The sequence below is a fragment of the Malaclemys terrapin genome, chromosome 2 (assembly GCF_027887155.1).
Source record: "Malaclemys terrapin pileata isolate rMalTer1 chromosome 2, rMalTer1.hap1, whole genome shotgun sequence".
In the NCBI taxonomy this organism is placed as follows: Eukaryota; Metazoa; Chordata; order Testudines; family Emydidae; genus Malaclemys; species Malaclemys terrapin.
The window spans coordinates 159,269,871-159,282,602 of NC_071506.1; the positions used below are offsets into that span (position 1 = coordinate 159,269,871).

Consider the following 12,732-nt stretch of genomic DNA (forward strand, 5'->3'; position numbering starts at 1 on the left):
AATGCTTGTTAAAAAAAAAAAACACATTAATTTGTTTTGAGTTAATCGTATGCATTAACTGAGATTAATTGACAGCCCTAATTTAAATCCATGAAAGACAATTTTTCAATCAAGTTTGTAAGTTTTTCTAAAAGCTATGCTCTAGGAATTATTTTGAGGAAGTTCTGTGGCCAGCGCTCTACAGCAGGTCAGACTAGATGATCACAGTAGTCCTCTCTCTCACTTCTTTTTAGAGAGCACAGATATAATCAGTTTCTCTTATTCCCATTCATAAGAGAAGTTCAGTAGCTGTGTTTCTTCAAGGCATTGTTTATTCTCACCCCAACTTTGTTCTTCATCGCTAAGATGTCAGTTCAGGAAAGTGGCTGAAATGAAAGAGAAATACACACACACACAAAAATCATTTGATTGAAGAGACAAATTCCAAAACATTGCTTTTTCCTTAGAAAATATGAAGGTGAATCAGGAAATGGATGGTCTTTTCAAGTCACATGAATCAGTACCCCAGGATTCATCATTTTCACCAAGTTTCTTTTAACAGTTATATAAAAACGAATTAACTATCCTAGCTATCATAGATGTTTTAAAATGAAAAATAAGAGGTAATTACTAAAGTGAATTTCAAGAACATATTAATATCCATTTCATGTAGTTGAGTTTAAAATGCCAGCTTAATGGTATATGTGTCAGGATTCACAAAGATATAATACAACATTATTTATGAAGAACCTTATTTATGAAGAACCCACCATGTGCAGTAGAGCTGACTTTAAAAAATGCAGACAATTTATCATAAAAATGTCAGTGGCTTTTGCAATATTTTTGGTCAAAATTTCAGATTTTCAGAAAATTATGACCATCCTATAAACTGGTTGAAAAACAGAAAAAATGTTTAGCCAAATATTTTTGTCAAATTTTTGAAAATGTTCAACCAGCTGTATTGTGCAGCAATCTGACCTTTCTCCTATGGTAGAGAAGCTCAATAGTATGAGAGGCACCAAGGGCTAGTGCAGGGGTGGGCAAACTACAGCGTGTGAGATCTGGCCCACGAGCTCCCGCTGGGGAGAGAGGTCTGGGGCTTGCCCCGTTCTGGTGCTCCAGCCGGAGCGCAGGGTCGGGGGCTGCGTCACCTGGCTCGGCCCTGCTACGGCACTCCAGCCGAGGTGCCAGGTCAGGGGCCACACCACGTGGCTCCCAGAAGCAGCCACATGTTCCTGCTCCGAGGGTCGGGGGCTGCTCCACGTGTAGGAGCCGGAGAAGGGGCATGCCACTGCTTCTGGGAGCCACGTGAGGTAAACGCTGCTCGAAGCCTGCATCCCTGAGCCTCTCCCCATGCCCCAACCCCCTTCCCCAGCCCTGATCTCCCTCCTGCTCTCCAAACCCCTCGATCCCAGCCCGGAGCACCCTCCTGCACCCCAAATCATTCATCCCCAGCCCCACCCCAGAGCCTGCATCCCCAACCAGAGCCCTCACCCCCTCCTGCACCCCAATCCCAATTTTGTGAGCATTCATGGCCCACCACACAATTTCTATTCCCCGATATGGCCCTCAGGCCAAAAAGTTTGCCCACCCCTGGGCTAGCGGCTGTCTTTAAATCACCCTGAGTACTGTGATGTTTCTTGGGGGCATCCAGGGCTATAAGGTACCTTACTACAACCTGTGTTAGTGTGAGGAATGCTTGCTGTGGATGAGCTCCCCAACTCCACTGGCCACGGGCAACACAAACACTCCCCTCTAGGCCTCACTGGCCCTGTTGTCACTCTGCAGGTTAGGGATAGGCACGCTCCAACACTTGAGCCCTTCAAGCATCTCCCTAGAGTGTCCAACTCCTCGTCCACTGGACATATGAGGTATTCACTGATCTACTGTTACCAAAGAAACATTACACCCAACTTACCAGTTTCACCTCAGATCACTGCTTCACTTAACTCACAGCACTTTTTGTTTCATTTACAGTGAAATCAAGTATAACTTTATTTAACCAGTATAGAGAATCAAGTTGTATCAAATAGAAGTATTGGAACCAAATGGTTACATAAAAAATAAAATCATAACATGCACTTTAGACTCTTGATCAGCACAGGCCACAGGCCTACCTGGATGCAGCCGTACAGAGCTCAAATATCTTATCAAAATTTGGATGGGCTAGAACCGTTCTTTTTGACAGATTTCTTTTTAAAGAGACAAGTTGGGAAAGGTAATATCTTTTATTGGACCAACTTCTATTGGTGAGAGAGACAAGTTTTCGAGCTCTTCTTCTCACTTTAGCACTTCTTCTTTTCACTTTATCAAAGCCCTCCTGGCAGATTGCAGTCCAAACCATTTTGTTGGGCTGTGTCTTTCTGCAGAGGTCTGTAACTGCAGATATAATGTTGCTGAAGCTTTCCACAAAGCTGTGGTAATAATTTGCCAAGCCTAAATAAGACTAAATTTGTTTTTTGGCTTGGGGTACAATTAACAATGGATTCCACTTTTAAGGAATCAGGTAAAATCTAGTCCCCTCCTACTCAATGGCCTAGATAAGGGACTTTGGCCTCCCATATCTTATACTTCGACACTTTTACTGTGAGACCTGCATATTTTAGTTTTTTTCAGCATAATTTCCAAGTGATCTGACCAGGAATTGCTGAAGATAGCATCTATGTAGACACTAACAAAGTCCTGTGACCCAGCTAACATGTGGTTAATGAGCCTCTGAAATGTGCCTCTTGCATTACTTAACCCAAATAGCAACATTTTGAACTCAAAAAGTCCTGAATCAGTAATAAAGACAGACTTTTTCTGTGCTTCATTGTCGAGGGAGATTTACCAATACTCCTTAGTAAAATCCAGGGTGCTCAGGAACTTTACTTTGGTTTTTGAACATCTTTGGTATTGCATATCATCAATTTGAGGCATAGCGTATATATTCAGAAACATGACAATTAAGATTTATGTAATCAACACAAAGCCTTATTGTCCCATCCCTTTGGGCGCCATAACTGGAGAAGCCCAGGGACTATTTGATTCTTCAATATTCCCATGTCCCTCGTACTTGCCTCGGGATACCTGATGTCAACATCCAACACCACTGATCTAAATCTTTTTCCTCTCTGAGTTAGCCTGGGTAAGGGCTGTATGATATCCATGGCAACCATGAAAATGCTTGTGGAACCTTGCTAAGACCTACAGGCTTTTTCTGCTTTTGACATAAGTCGCAAGTCTTGCAGTATTCCTTTACTTTATTTTGATATTTGGGCCAACAGAAGATTTTCTTAAGCCTCTCATATGTCCACTCCATTCCCAAGTGACCAGCAAAAGGGCAGTTGTGGGCTAGTAGCATTACCTCTGCACAGTGCTTTGTGGGTATGATCAATTGTTTGTAGGGCTTGATTTTTCCCAAGCAGGACTTCACTGTAAATCCTTTTTATAAAAATCTCCCCCTCTTCTCTCTATTAGGGGCATTACTGAGGATGGCCTCCCTTATGCTCTCCAGCAAGGTGTCTGCACTTCATTCCGTAGCAAATTCCATTTGGCTTTTGCTTGCACTGTGAGCTGTTTCAGGCAAGTGGGGGGGAGAGAGGGGGAGGGGCAATGCCTCATCCCTCTCCCCTGGAGATACATTGCTACTTTCTGCTCATGAGGGTGCAGTTGATTCCTCTCCCGTCTTAGTTGCCTCTCCCTCCTCAGGGTTTACCTTTGAGAACTTAGGGACATATCCCTCTTGCTATTAGTCACAATATTAACAGTTTTGAGGAGTGTTATTATGTCATTTCCCACTAACACACCATCTGGTAAATTCTCTGAAACCCCCACATTCAAAGTAGCCCTTAAACCTTCTCAATCTAATTCAATGCAGACTAAAGGCACTCTGCTTCTAAAATGCCCCATGACAAGGAGTTTTACCTCGTCCCCTGGGAACATAACAATCTCCTTAATTACCTTCCTCCTGACTAAACGGATCCGGACACCAGCATTTCTCCACATTACCATTTAGCTTGACCTCTTTAATAAACTTTATGTCCACCTCCAGGAGGATAGACAGGACAAAATTAACTAAAACCCCCTCTGCCACCACTGAAATCTCCAAATTAAGGTAGCTGCATTAACCTGGGTGGATTGGGCATTGTATTTGGACTCCCCATACCTAGGGAATTGTTTATTTATATGTTCAAGGGACACATGTAAGAAACACTTTCTTGGATCACCCCTTGGGCTGGGGGCTGATAATTAGAGTTATCAGGAGGGGATAAGTACTGGAGTGGTGTGTGCTTAGTTCTGTTCCTTCTCTCCTTTCTCCCATGAACACATTGGACACCCCCTTTTATGCCAGGTTTGTGCCCGACCCTTTGGGACCTGCAGTCTAGGAATGCTCTCACTTACATGTATAAGTCACTGTCCCTTCCACAGTTGCTGGGGTCTTTTCCCACACTGCTGCCCTCATCTCATCAGAGCAGACTAATTGGTCATAATTTTCTGCTCCTTTACTTTTTATCCATTTTCTCAGATAAATCCCCCATTTTATTAACATAGACCCAGCGACATATCATATCAACTCTTTTGAGGTTTTTAACCTTTAGGTGATATGCCTCTGGAGTAATTTGAGACCTTTTTAACACAGGCCCTTAAGCAGCTCATACAACATAACATCATTTATATCCAGATTATTAACCATGTATAAAGCTTCACCAGTTAGTTTGGGGAATTCTCTGTTCTTTATCCTTTTGAAGGTGGTCAAATATTCTTTAATGCAATCTGTCCCCATGTAACTCAGGCACAGTTTGTGATCTTTAGGAAGGATTAGACTCATAGACTTTAAGGCCAGGAGGGACCATCATAATCATCTAGTCTGACCTCCTGCTCATCACATGCCGCATAATCTCACCCCCACAATTCCTGTAATAGTGCCATTACCTCTGGCTGAATTGCCAAAGTCCTGAAATCTTGAATTAAAGACTTCAAGTTACAGAGAATCCACCAGGGTGGATTCTCTAGTTCAAACCAGCAAGTGATCCATGCCCCATGTTGCAGAGGAAGGTGAAAATCCCCCAGGGTCTCTGCCAATATGACCATGGAGAAAATTCTTTCCTGACCCCAAATATGGTGATCAATTAGATCCTAAGCATGTGAGCAAGACCCACCAGCCAGACACCTAGGAAAGAATTCTCTGTTGTAACTCAGAGCCCTCCCTGTCTAGTGTCCCATCTCCGACTGTTGGTAATATTTGCTAATAGCAGTCACAGATGGGCCATAAGCCTTTGTAGGCAATCTCATGACATCAAACCCTCCATAAATTTATCAAGCTCAGTCTTGAAGCCAGTTAGGTATTTTGCCTCCATTGCTCCCCTTGGAAGGCTGTTCCAGAACTTCACTCGTCTGATGGTTAGAAACTCTTATCTAATTTCAAGCCTAAACTTGTTGATTGCCAGTTTATATCCATTTCTTCTTGTGCCAACATTGCCACTTAACTTAAATAACTCCTCTCCTTCTTTGTTATTTATCCCTTTGATGTATTTATAGATAGCAATTGTATCTCCCCTCAACCTTTATTTTGTAGGCTAAACAAACCAAGCTCCTTAAGTCTCCTCTCATAAAGTAGGTTTTCCATTCCTTGGATCATCCTAGTAGCACTTCTCTGAACCTGTTCCAGTTTGAATTCATCCTTCTTAAACATGGGAGACCCAAACTGCACACAGTATTCCAGATGAAGTCTCACTAGTGCCTTGTATAATGCTAATAAACACCTCCCTATCTCTACTGGAAATACCCCACCTGATGTATTCAAGGATTGTATTAGCCTTTTTCACAACCATTGGTGACTCATAGTCATACTGTGATTGACCAATATACCTGGGTCTTTCTCTTCCACTGTCACTTCAAACTGATGCGTCCCCAGCTTATAGCAAAAATTCTTGTAAGTCCCTAAATGCATGACCTTGCACTTGGTACTGTTCAAATTCATCCAATTTCTATTACTCCTGTTTTCAAGGTTGTCCAAATTTTGTATGATTTTCTGGTCCTCCTCTGTATTGGCAACTTTGTGTCATCTGCAAATTTTATTAGCATATTCCCACTTTTGGTGCCAAGGTCATTAATGAAAATGTTAAATAAGATTGGTCCTACACCAATCCTTGAGGAACTCCACTAGTAACCTCCCTCCAGCCTGACAGTTCACTTTCAGCATGATCATTCCTTACCCACCTTTCGATTCTTGTATTAACCCCCATCTTCTTCAATTTAACTAATAATTTTCCATGTGGAACTGTATCAAATGCTATACTGACAGGAGTGGCTCTATGTTTTTTGCTGCCCCAAGCGCGGCAGTCAGGCGGCCTTTGGCGGCATGCCTGCGGGCGGTCTGCGGTCACGTGGATTTGGCGGCGTTTCTGCGGGTGATCTGCTGGTCCCACGGCTTCGGTGTATCCACCGCCAAATTGCTGCAGAAACTGTGGGACCGGCGGACATTCCGCAGGCACGCCGCCAAAAGCTGCCTTACTGCCGCCCTCACAGCGATCAGCAGGCCACCCCTCGTGGCTTGCCGCCCCAGGCATACGCTTGCTGTGCTGGTGCCTGGAGCCACCCTGTATACTGAAATCCAGGTAGATAAGATCTACTACATTTCCTCTATCTACCAAATTGGTTATCTTTTCAAAGAAAGAGATCGGATTGGTCTGGTACGATCTACCATTTGTAAAACCATGTTGTATTTTATCAACCTTTATATCCGTCACTCTTTATATCCTCTCTTCCAAATGATCTTGCATACAATTGAGGTCAAACTAACAGACCTGTAGTTTCTTGAATCATTTCCCCCCCTTTTTAAAATAGTGGTACTATGTTTGCAATGACCCCTGAGTTTACGAATTCATTAAAAGTTCTTGCTATTGGTTTTGGAATTTCATGTGCCAGTTCCATTAATATTCTTGGATGGAAATTATCTGCCCCGCCCTCCCTTCCCTGGTCCCATTAAGCTTCCTTAGTTTGGCTTTGTAATAGGGTGGACTAGGCCCTGAGGCCCCCAGCTGGAAGCTTTGTGGGCCTGCCACACTCCGCCCCAGAAAAGGGCAGTAGAGAGGTCCTCCAATCTGCTTAGATCAGCTGTGTGGGAAACAACCAATCACAGCCCTGCAGGCTAGTATAAGAAGAGCTGCAGGGCTAGACTGACAGCAGTTCCTTGCTAGGGCTGAAGGAGTGTGGCTGCCTGAGGGAGCTGCAGAACCCCCTACAGGGCAGTGCTGCCAGAAGCCAGGGAGAGCGAGAAGGAGCCCTGACCTGGTTGCTGGGACTCCATTAGGACAAGGTCCTGAAGTAAGGGTGAAGACACTGTGGGAAAGTGGCCCAGGGAATTAGAGAAGCCATGTGACATAGTTAAAGGGACACAGCAGATGGCTGCTATCTACAGGGTCCCTGGGCTGGGAGCCGGAGTAGTGAGCAGGCCTGCCCCCCCCCCCCCATTAGGCACTGGGAGAAGTGGCCTTGACATTGAGGCACCCCCAGAGGGGGGAACTGAACTGCAGTGGCCCAGCTGGAGAGTTGTGCCTGGAAAGGCCCTAAGAGGGTGAATACTGTCACTAGGGAGGGAGCCTTGGGGCACTGCTCTATCTCGGAGCAGGGACAACTTGTGGGAGACATTACAGGGGCACTGACAGAGACTCCTGTTGGACTTGTACCCTGGAAGGGGTTTTGCTTTGCTTTCATCACAGAGTGTGTGTGACTCGGCCGGAGAGCTGAGTCACCAAAGGCACACCACAGGGAGAGAGAGAGGCATATGCACTCTGTCAAGAGGGGGGACGCTCGCATGAGGTGAGTGTGCCCTGTTACAGGCTTCCACCTTGGATGTGATATTTTCTATTTCCATGTCTTCCTTCCCATTAGCTACCCTTATCTTTAATCCCCACCCTCCTCCAACCATCCTCAGTGGTTAGGTGTCCCACTTTTTCTTTCCTTGTTTTCTTTTTATTTATCTGGCTAAAGGTGGGGGGGTGGCATTGTATGTCAACAGTGAAATAAGCTGTAAAGAAATAATAGTGGATGGATTAGATAACACAGAGTCCGTCTGGGCAATACTCACACTGGGTAATAGGACTACTAGAGCCTCTCCGGGGATAGTGCTTGGAGTGTGCTATAGACCGCCGGGATCGACCCAGGATATGGATAAGGAACTATTTAATGTGTTTAGAGAAGTAATTACTAAAAGAAACTGTGTAATTATGGGGGACTTTAACTTCCCGGATATAGATTGGGGCACAAACGCTAGTAGTAATAATAGGGCTCAGATGTTCCTAGATGTGCTTGCTGATCAATTCCTTCATCAAGTGGTAGCTGAACCGACGAGGGGGGAGGCCACTTTAGATTTGATTCTGGTAAGCAGTGAGGACCTCGTTGAGGAAGTGCTAGTGGGGGACAATTTGGGCTCCAGTGATCATGAGCTAATTCGGTTTAAAATACATGGGAGGAGTAACAGAATTAAGTCAAAGACTAGGGTTTATAATTTTAAAAAGGCCAATTTTAACAAATTAAGGGGACTGGTAAGGGAAGTGGATTGGGCAAACGTATTAAGGGATCTAAAGGCAGAAGAAGCCTGGGATTACTTCAAGTTAAAGATGCATGAGCTGTCGGAGGCCTGCATTCCAAAAAAGGGAAAAAGATTACAAAGCAGGAGATTTAGACCGAGCTGGATGAGCGACCGACTCAAAGGGGTGATTAGGAAAAAACAGAAAGCGTACAAAGAGTGGAAGAGGGGAGGGATTAGTAAAGAAACTTACCTTAGTGAAGTCCGAGAATGTAGAGATAGAGTGAGAAAGGCCAAAGGCCGTGTAGAGTTGGACCTAGCGAGGGGAATTAAAAGCAATAGTAAGAGGTTTTACAGCCACATAAATAGGAAGAAAGCAAAGAAAGAAGAAGTGGGACCGCTGAAGACTATTGCCGGAGAGGAGATTAAAGACAATCTAGGCATGGCGCAATATCTCAATGAATATTTTGCATCGGTGTTTAATGAGGCCAATGAAGGTATTAGGGATACTAGCACCACTACAGAGGGGCATTCGGGATGGGGGATTACCGTATTCGAGGTAGAAACAAAACTTGATTGCCTTAATGGGGCTAAGTCGGGAGGACCGGACGATCTTCATCCGAGAATATTGAAGGAATTGGCGCGGGAAATAGCAGGCCCGTTAGCGATAATATTTAATGAATCTGTAAACTCGGGGGTGGTCCCGTTAGACTGGAGAATAGCTAATGTGGTTCCTATTTTCAAGAAAGGGAAAAAAAGTGATCCGGGTAACTACAGGCCTGTTAGTTTAACATCTGTAGTGAGCAAGGTGTTAGAGAAAATTCTGAAAGAGAAACTAGTTGAGGACCTGGAGGGTAGTGGCAATTGCGATAAATTACAACATGGTTTTACGAAGGGCAGATCGTGCCAAACGAATCTGATCTCCTTCTTTGAGAAAGTAACGGATTTATTAGATAAGGGAAATGCGGTGGACCTAATATACCTGGATTTCAGTAAAGCGTTTGATACTGTACCCCATGAGGAATTATTGGTTAAACTGAAAAACATGGGGATCGATATGAAAATCCAGAGGTGGATAAGGAATTGGTTAATGGGGAGAATGCAGCGGGTCGTATTAAAGGGTGAACTGTCGGGTTGGAGGGAGGTTACTAGTGGAGTGCCTCAAGGTTCGGTTTTGGGACCCATTTTATTTAATCTATTTATAACTGACCTCGGGACCGATTGCAGGAGTGGGCTGATAAAGTTTGCGGATGATACGAAGGTGGGAGGCGTTGTAAATTCGGAGGAGGATAGGGATATCCTGCAGGGAGACTTGAATGAGCTTGTGAATTGGAGTATCAGAAATAGGATGAAATTTAATAGTAAAAAGTGTAAGGTAATGCATTTGGGGATGACTAATAACAATTTTAGTTACAAGATGGGGACGCATTGGTTAGAAGTAACGGAAGAGGAGAAGGACCTAGGGGTCCTCGTAGACCGCAGGATGACTATGAGTCGTCAATGCGACGTGGCGGTGAAAAAAGCCAATGCTGTCTTGGGATGCATTAGGCGAGGTATATCTAGTAGGGATAAGGAGGTCCTGCTCCCGTTGTACAAGGCGCTGGTGAGACCTCACTTGGAGTACTGTGTGCAGTTCTGGTCTCCCATGTTTAAAAAAGATGAACTCAAACTGGAACGGGTGCAGAGAAGGGCCACTAGGATGATCAGAGGAATGGAAAACCTGTCGTATGAAAAGAGACTAGAGGAGCTTGGGTTGTTTAGTCTGACAAAGCGAAGGCTGAGGGGGGATATGATTGCTATCTTTAAATATATTAGAGGGATTAATACAAGGGAGGGAGAAGAATTATTCCAGCTTAGTACTAATGTGGATACGAGAACGAATGGATATAAACTGGCCGTGGGGAAGTTCAGGCTTGAAATTAGACGAAGGTTTTTGACCGTCAGAGGGGTGAAATATTGGAACGGCCTTCCGAGGGAAACGGTGGGGGCGACGGACCTGTCTGGTTTTAAGATTAAGTTAGATAAATTTATGGAGGGAATGGTTTAATGGTAAAACATAGTAGTCAAGGAAAACCAAACAATGGTAGGTAAATCGTATAATGGCTGACAAGGGTCAGGCTGGTGACTCTTGCCTATATGCTCGGGGTCTGACTGATCGCCATTTTTGGGGTCGGGAAGGAATTTTCCTCCAGGGCAGATTGGCCGAGCCTCTGGAGGTTTTTCGCCTTCCTCCGCAGCATGGGGCAGGGATCTCTAGCAGGAGGGTCTCTGCCGATTGAAGTCACCTAAAACAGGATTGGGGACTTCAACAGCAGAGTCCAGGGAAGGGGTAGGGACGGTTTTATGGCCTGCAGCATGCAGGGGGTCAGACTAGATGATCATAATGGTCCCTTCTGACCTTAAAGTCTATGAGTCTATGAGAACCTTTTACTATTGGTTTTAGTTTCCATTGCAAGACCCAGCTCTGCTTGGCTTTTGGCAGTTCTCACTTTTCCCCTACACTTTTCCCCAAGAGGTAGCCTTCCTTGCTGATTCACCCCTTCTTCTATTCTTTGTAGGCTTTCTACTTTTTCTTAATAACCTGTTTGAGATACTTGTTAATCCATTTTAGTCTGCAACCTAAAATATGACCATGTAGATCATTGTTGCTACCACTGTTATATAATTGCAACAAACCATGTACAAACTATGTCATGTAATGTGTCAATGAAAAAGTTACGGTTTGCTGAATATGATTATCCTGTTTATATGCATGTATCATTTTTGTATCTGAAGTTATGAATATTGACTATGTACCTGTATTTCAAATGTGTTTGCTCCTGTAGTAATTTACATCCACTCTAGCCAGCACATTATGAATGGAGTATTCAAGTCGATGACCCATCAGTGAACACAATGGACCATGGAAGAAGCTTATCCCTATCTGATGAACTTTCCTGTAGACTCCCCAGGCCCTGCCCCTGGCCAGGTCGGAGGTGGGAAGCTGGAGCCCGGCAGTGCAGGGCAGGTGCTGCTCTGACTGGTGCCATGGAGCAGGCAGCTGCAGTGTTTCCCCATCTCCTGCTGGTGCCTGGGGTTGCAACTGCTCGTCAGCTCCCAGCCCCTTTGACTGCTCATACAGCCAGTGGGGGGACCTGACTTGGCTCCAGCAGAGCCCTCAGGGAGCAGCAACAGCAAGGGGGGGCACTCCTGGCACACAGCCCTTAGCTACCCCCACCCTGCACTACACTCTCTGCCTGCACACAGTCCCAGCTACCCTGCCCCACTAGCTACCTCCTGCTTGCACCCTGAGCGATTTTCAAACAATTTGAGCTGAGCCCCCCCCCACCTTTTGAGTTATAATTTTTGGTTGCCCCCTCCCCCCCAACCCAGACAGGCTGGGTGGCCTGCTGAGGTGAGTCAGGGGGTGGAGGTTGCACTCCCTATCCAGACCCCACCATGTGGAACTGTCCCGAGCTCCACTGTCCCATGCCCCCGTCCCCATGACCCCTGGAGTTTTTATAGCATGGGGGCGGGTGTGTGGCTCCGAAAGAAAAAGGTTGAAAACCGCTGCTCTGGGAACTCAATATAACTCTAGGTATTAACAATCCTATTGGTATTTTCATTGGTATTTTTATGTGCATGTACTAATATACTTGTGATTTTGTTTTTAAAGATTCAGAAAAAATAGTCTATATTCCAGCGTTTAAAAAGTAAAGCTGTTGTAAGAGGTGAAGATCTACAGAAAGCACCAGAATAGAATACAGGATATTTATATATCTATAATTTAATTTAATCCAAATGATTAAACTTTATTTTTAAAAAATGACATCTGATTGGGTGAGTGTTTCCGTGACAAGTTTAAAATTTGATTATTTTTTTATATGAAATATATAATTGTCTGAGATTAAGGAATTATGAAGAAAATGCTACACCATATGAAATACCTTAGCTGATGCCTCTGAAATCATATGTTCTTGTAGTTAAAGGAAACTGTCCTGTTATAGAGATGTACCTGAAATCTGAGTTTGGCCCTTAACATTTTTACCTTTATATTGGGTTCCATATCAATAAGCAGCCAGTAAAAATGCTGAAGCTTGGGATCTTACATTATTTCCGATGAACCTGAATTTTCATATTCATTAATCTTCCCCGTGAGCGAATTTCTTATATAAGTAAGCCAAAGTGGTGTTTCAACTTGTGGAGTTTCAGGCGATTTGAATTCCTACCATTTTGGATTGCAAGCAGCTTTTGATTATAGT

General features: G+C 44.3%; 1 non-coding gene across 1 annotated transcript; it reads right to left on the reverse strand.

The window, feature by feature from the left end:
• Window positions 1-456: 456 nt before the first annotated feature.
• On the reverse strand, window positions 457-525 carry LOC128833297 (small nucleolar RNA SNORD123). The gene has a single exon (XR_008444185.1). It is a non-coding gene; the product is annotated as a small nucleolar RNA SNORD123 (small nucleolar RNA).
• Window positions 526-12,732: the final 12,207 nt, after the last annotated feature.